The sequence below is a fragment of the Budorcas taxicolor genome, chromosome 14 (assembly GCF_023091745.1).
Source record: "Budorcas taxicolor isolate Tak-1 chromosome 14, Takin1.1, whole genome shotgun sequence".
NCBI classification, from domain to species: Eukaryota; Metazoa; Chordata; class Mammalia; order Artiodactyla; family Bovidae; genus Budorcas; species Budorcas taxicolor.
This window is the reverse complement of record NC_068923.1, coordinates 93,872,519-93,879,686: the sequence shown is the minus strand read 5'-3', so window position 1 is coordinate 93,879,686 and position 7,168 is coordinate 93,872,519.

The window sequence follows — 7,168 nt, the reverse complement described above, 5'->3', positions numbered from 1 at the left end:
ACAGATGACTTTCCTTGCCTGAGTTGGGGGAAGGCAGCTGTGAGCTGCCGACAGTGAACACTCAGAGCAGTGGGGCAGGGGTGCACAGGAAAAGAGAAACCAATGTGTTTTGACCACCTTCTACCAGGCACCCCACTAGGTGCTTCACATATGTGGTCTTGTGAAATCTTCCCAAAGCTATTATATCCCCATTCTACAAATACTTGGCTGAGGCTCACATTTATTCTCGGCTCTGTAGTGGATCTTGTTGTCCGGTCGCCAAGGTGTGTCTGACTCTTCCAGACGCCATGGACTGCAGCATGCCATGTCCCCGTCCATCACCATCTCCCAGAGTTTACTCAAGTTCATGTCCGTTGAGTCGGTGATACCATCCAACATCTCATCCTCTGTCGCCCTCTTCTCCTTCTGCCCTCACTCTTTCCCAGCATCAGGGTCATGGACACAGTGGGTGACCACAACCTGAATTCATGTTCTGTTATCTTTGACTGGGTTCAAAGCCATTTGGGTCAGAAATAGAGTCAATATATTGAGAATATGTCCCCAATGTATCATGAAATGTACAACATTAATTGAAAATCTAAAATCTGTAAATAGCAAAACTTCTAGACTTTCTGTAATGTTGTTATATTATTTTTTGACATCTGTCTTTAAAGTGAGAGCTATCACATGGGTTTCAGAAACTAAGCCTTCATTCTGTATTTACTACGTGCATGATTTTTGCCAAGTTACCTAACTATTGGCAGTCTGGGTTTCTTGATCTGTGAAATACGACTTCTGATAATATTACCCTATTAAGGTCATTATGCAGCATTATTTATTATCTTATTTAGATAGTATACATGTAAAGAACTTTTTAAACTAAATATCATGCTCTAAATAATAGTTTTACTGATAATGAAATTTTGTGTTCATACAGCTTTGCAAATATTTTTTATATTTCATAGTGCTCATATTTATTCTGTCTAAATGCCCAAATTCTACTAAACTGATATAGTGCAAGTTGTTTAGGATATGGATTTAAGTGATTTGAATTAAGTCACCCAGGAAGTATTGGCACTTAAGGATATGAACGTGGTTCTCTTTGACCTCAAAGCTTATGTGATTCATGTAATATTGCCTGGAAATGGAAATAGCTGATGTGTTTATCCAAAGTCTCACAAGGAAAATTAAAAATGAAAGTCAACTCTGCAAGGATAGGGCATTGCTGGCTTTAATCTAAGTGTCCATGTTCTCAGCTAAGGAAAGAAAGGTGTGTAGATGTGTGTATGTGTATGTGTGTGCATTGAATGTAGGAAAGAAAAGTGTATAAAAATAAGTTCTTCCGTGGAGCGGATGACCAAGGAGAAAGGTACAAAGTGCAGTTCTCGTTCTGGAATCAAGTCTTCAGACAGCTGTGACTCAACATTTAAGGAGCCTCCCCTTTGACAGATAAGAAGGGCTGCTGGCTTGTTCACGCCAGGGCTGGTCCAGCGCTCAGCTGGGCTGCATGGTTGGTGATGTGGAACCCCTTTGAAATGAGATTTGTTCCCCTTCAACTGTTATTATATTATTCTTCGGAATTCTTTTCTTTCCCAGAAAGCCACAGCCTTGAGTTTTGCTTCAATAATACAGACCAACTTGGCAACGGAAGAAGGCAGACTACTGCTACAGATTCAATAGGAAACGGTTATAAAAAAGGCTCCAGACCTTTGAGGGAACGATCTTTCACTTTGGTCTGTTCTCCAAAGAGAAAGAAAATGCCATCTCCTCGGAATGGGGGACGTGAGATGTATTTCCCTTCCCTGGATTGTGCTTAGAAACCGTGGGGCAGCCTTTCGCTCGCCAGACGCCCGGTGTTGCCAGAGCAGGGTGCCCGGGGCCGACGTGGCAGGCTTCTGCCTTGCCACTCCTCTTCTTTGTAGCCTGCAACGTGACCCGCTTCCACCCTCTTTTCTCAAATGAGTGATAAAGTGAACATGACCAGTAATGGGGCAGTTTGAAATCACGTGCAATGAGAAGACCTCAGCATCTCACCTGGGCTAAGCCTGTCCCAGGTGGAAACTTGGCCCTAATCACAAGGACACATTATTGTGCCCAATTGCTCAGTCGTGTCCAACTCAGCGATGCCACGGACCGTAGCCCGCCAGGCTCCTCCGTCCACGGGGTTCTCCAGGCAAGAATACTGGAGTGGGTTGCCATTTCCTTCTCCTGGGGATCTTCCCGACCTGGGGATCGAACCGAGGTCTCCCGCATTGCAGGCAGACGCTTTGCCATCTAAGCTGCCAGGGAAGCCCTTTCGCTTAGGTTTGCCGTATCCAATAGCTCTCCAGGCAGGGTTACTAACGTAATGTGGGTATACCTGGACACGAATGTGCTCATTTTCCTCAGAGGTGAAAAGTGAAAGTGTTAGTTGCTCTTGTCTGGCTCGGCGACCCCATGAACTGTAGCCTGTCAGGTTCCTCAGTCCATGGAATTCTTGGGACTTCCCTGGTGGCTCAGATGGTGAAGAATCTGCCTGCAACACAGGAAACCTGAGTTGGATCCCTGGTTAGGAGGATCTCCTGGAGAAGGGAATGTGACCCACTCCAGTGTTCTTGCCTGGAGAATCCTACGGCCTGAGGAACCGGGCATGCTACAGGGCATGGGGTCCCAGAGCTGGATGCGGCTGAGCGACTGGCACTTTCACTGGGGCTTCCCTGGTGGCTCAGATGGTAACAAATCTGCCTGCAGTGCAGGAGACCCAGGTTCAATCCCTAGGCCAGGAAGATCCCCTGGAGAAGGGCATGGCTACCCCACTCCAGTGTTCTTGCCTGGGGAATTTCCATGGACAGAGGCTGCAGTCCACGGGGTCCCAAAGAGTCGGACGCGACTGAGTGACCAATGTTTTTTTCAGATGAGGTAGCTTAATCCCAGATGGTCTGAACAAGTTTCCCAAGAACACATTTTCCAGATTTCTGGCCCCAGTGACACCTAAGCCCAGGGTCCTTTCTCCATCAGATTTGTCTCTTCCCCAGACCCCCATTGCTGTCATGCCAATGACGTGTGGAAAGGGTCTCTAAGTCAGCTCTTTTCCATGACCTTTTTTTCCAGCTAAATTTCCCCTGTCTGTGGCTTACAGACTTGGCAGGCCCCCAGGGGGTTCTTCTGCGGGGCTGGAGGTGTGGGTGTTGGTGACTCCAGGGTGCGCGGGTTAACTCTTTGGATGCACTGCTGAACAGGCTCTGTGGATAACAGCAGTCTTTGGCCTCAGGAGCTTCCAAGCAAAGGAAGGAAAAGGCATGAATTTCAGAACGAGCTGCTGCACAGAATGGGTGCCACAGGTACCGACTATTTATTAGGACTTTAATAGTTGTAAACTAATCTCAAACAGACATGGAGGCCAAGACTACGGGGACAGCCTGCTTCTACCCTAGTTTCCTGGAGTTTAGGACATTTTCCAGTTTTAGTGCTCAGAAGTTTGGGATCAGTCTAGAGGTTACGGTTATTTTCAAAGCTTTAAGCAGACCCGAGCTTGTCCTTGGGTCTTTCCCTTGATCGAGTTAGTGTTGTTTTCTTTTTATGTCTCATATGTTTTATACGTTTTGGCTTTAAATTCATTTTTCTACTCTCTTATCTTTTTTAAAAGGCAACTTAACTGGGGTATCGTTTACATATAATACATGCACCATTAAAGTGCAGTTTGATGAGACTTTAGTACACACCCATGTAGCCATCACCTCGGTTAAGACACAGGGTATTTTCACTCACCCAGAAAGTTCTCTTATATTCTTTTGCAGTCATTCCCTCCCTACCCAGGGGCACTCACTATAAAATTTCTATCACCATTACTTTTGCCTGTTCTCAAAGTTGATATGAATAGAATCATACATTATGAACTCTAAGGTCTATTTTCTTTTACTCATAGTTTCTTTTGAGACCTATCCATATTTTCACGTCTGGCAGTAGTTATTATTCTTTTCCTAACTTCAGTATAATATTTTAAAAATGAAGTATAGCTGGCTTACAATGTTGTGTTAGTTTCTGCTGTACAGCAAAGTGGTTCAGTTTTATCTACTTTCTGTTTTATATGCTTTTCCACTGTGGTTTATCACAGGGTACTGAAGCTGGTTCCGTGTGCTGGACAGGAGGGCCTGTTGCACCTCCACTCTGTGGTCAGCGATCGCCTCTGTTAACCCCAGTCTCCTACTTGGCCCCTCCCCAGCCGTCCTCTCCCGCGGCACCCACAAGTCTGATCTGTGTCTGTATGACAGAACTTAATTCTAAGTTTATATAATTTAGTAAATGTTGAAATAATTTATACTTATTGGGAGTTGGTAAAAATATTACTTCCAGGTTCTCCTTATATTAACATCTGGGAAATAAATGTATTTCTGCTAACCCGTATGTACACACATCTCTGCTGATGTCTGAACTGATCAGTCTATATGTGCGCGTACACACAGACATGAGTAGATACGCAGATTCTAAGGTGCACACACATTGGGAGAAACCTGAGGTCACGTGGTGTCTCTGATTCCAACCCGACGGTCTCACAGGGCTCATTCTAACATCTCGCCTTTGTTAACTTGCAGCTTCTCTTCTGTGACAGGGAGAAACCTGCCTCTCACCATCGACAGTTTATTGACTAAACTGTTCAGTCTCAGTCTACATGTCAAGTTGTTTCGGAATGGTTATTCACATCCCTGTAAGAAACAAAAATTTCAACCAGAGTACAGAGTGCAGTTTCCCCCCTATATACTGTATACATGCAGTATATGTCAAAACAGTTTCTTTTCCTACAGGTGTGTTGAGAAGTGATTCCTCCCAGACCTACTTTTTGACAGAGATATTTAGACCGGTTTATTTCTTCCCCTTCCCTTCCAGTTGGGTTACGCCATTCATCTGTAATAAAGTTAAATTCACTTGTTGCAGCCTGCATTTAATCTTCCTTCCTCCCCACTGTCCTGGTTGAGGGTTTCCATTTTGCATGTGGTAAAAACGACTCTCTACTGGTCTAGTTCTTCGAGTTTTTAAAAGTGTAGAGTCATGTGCCCACCACCACAGCACTATCATCTCAGCAGTGATGTCACACTAGTAGGTCACTGTTTTTTAGTAATATTCCATTGAAAAAATATACCATAATTTATCTATTTAGAGAAATTTATTTACCCATTTAGAGATGGTTAGATGGCATCACCAACTCAAAGGCTGTGAGTCTGAGCAACCTCTGGGAGACAGGGAAGGACAGGGGAGCTTGGCGTGCTGCAGTCCATGGGGTCACAGAGGAACGCGACTCAGTGACCGAACAACAACAGTCTCACCCTTTACTTCTTGCTGGACACCTGGTTTGTCTCCCCCCCGGCTTGGCCCTTCTAGATATAGTTGCAGTAAAACTTCTGATACAAGCCTTTTTGTGGACACAAGCTTTTGTTTATTTTGGTTAGAGTCCTAGAAGTGGAGTTGCCAGAATATAAGGAAAGAGGATGTCTACTTAAAAAAAAAAAACTTTTCCAAAGTGCTTGTGCAATTTTATATTAACTAGTGATGATGGACGAACATTCCAGTCCCTCCACACTATCATCATTCTGCTCTAGAAGGTTTAATCTCAGCCATTCTCAGACCAGAACGCTCTGCCACATGGCTTTAGCTTGTATGTCCTGCTGGCTGGCGATGTCGCGCACACTCTGATGGCTGCTGGCCTGTACCCACCGTCACACCTACAGAGTCAGCTGTCATCCACACGTTGAGAAGAGACACGCAGGTTTTGGATGTAGGACGTGGGCATCGCTGAGAGCCCATGACTGCTTGCACATGTGGTATGGACGTGCCGGAGTGTGCTAACCACACGTTTGTTAAAGGGCATCTGGGTTGTTTCTTGCTCTATTATGTGTAAAGTGTGAACATCTGGGCGCTGCTTTCTGTTTTATGCTCATGTTTTCGTTTCTCTAGGGTAAATGGATAGAAGTGCCATTACTGGTTTTTTGACCCATTGGATATTCAAGAGTGTGTTCAATTGCATCGTATATTAGGTCTCATGTTAGGTAGTTTACTCTGCTGCGGGCTGATGTAACTGTTCTGAGCACATTTAAGGCAGCCTAGGCCAAGCTTTGATGTTCAGTTGGTGTATTCAATCCATTTTGGCTCAAGTATTTTCAGTTTACGATTGTTTACAGGGATGTGACCCCGTCAGCTGGTGCTGGTGGTAAAGAATCCGCCTGCCAACGGAGGAGATGCAGGTTCGATCGCTGGGTCGGGAAGCTCCCCGGAGGAGGGCACAGCAACGCACTCCAGTATTGCTGCCTGGAGACTCCCGTGGGCAGAGGAGCCTGGTGGGCTGCCGTCCCCGGGGTCACAGTTGGATGGGACTGAAGTGAAGGCACACGGGCCCCATCGTGTGCCACAGAAGATCTGCCTTTTGCTCTTTTACCTACAGACCAAGTTCTGTACTTAAACGACCTTTATTTCATTCCTAAAAGTTGTCTTGTTCTTTTCCCCAAGTATATCCGCTCATTATCTGTTTGTTTGTGTACATTTTACCCTGGTTTCCCAGGTGGCTCTGGTGGTAAAGAACCTGCCTGCCAGTGCAGGAGACATGAGAGACGCGGGATCTGTCTGTGGGTCGGGAAGGTCCCCTGGGGGAGGGCATGGCAACCCGCTCCAGGATTCCTGCCTGAAGAATCCCATGGACAGAGGAGCCTGGTGGGCTACAGTCCATGGGGTCGCAGAGTCAGACGCGACTGAAGTGACTAAGTATGCAACTTTTACCCTAGCTTTATTTAAACAGTTTACATCTAGCTATTTTGTATCTTGTGTCTGACAGTTCTGAGATCTGAGGTCCTAAGGTGTCTAAATTTTTGCTTCCTGTAACTTTCACTGGTGGTGGCTTATCCCGTGTTTGGTGACCTTTGACTATAAACTCACAGATGGTTGATTTTAATCTATGGGCACTCCAAGGTCTAAGCTAAGAATGCTGTCCTTCCGAGAAGATTCCTGTTTGTTCAGCCACTCTACCCTCTCTCATGGTCTTTGGTAAATGCAGATTCTAAGGCCCACCTTCCCTATCCTTCTGTTCCAAAGGCAGTCTTCTGATTCATTGAATATGTTGATGCAATGTATGGAATACACAGAAGATATATCCTTAAGAAAACCTCAGGATTTACTGGTTAGTCCCTCAACCATCACAGCTCTTTCTAAATCGAGACCTTGGGGA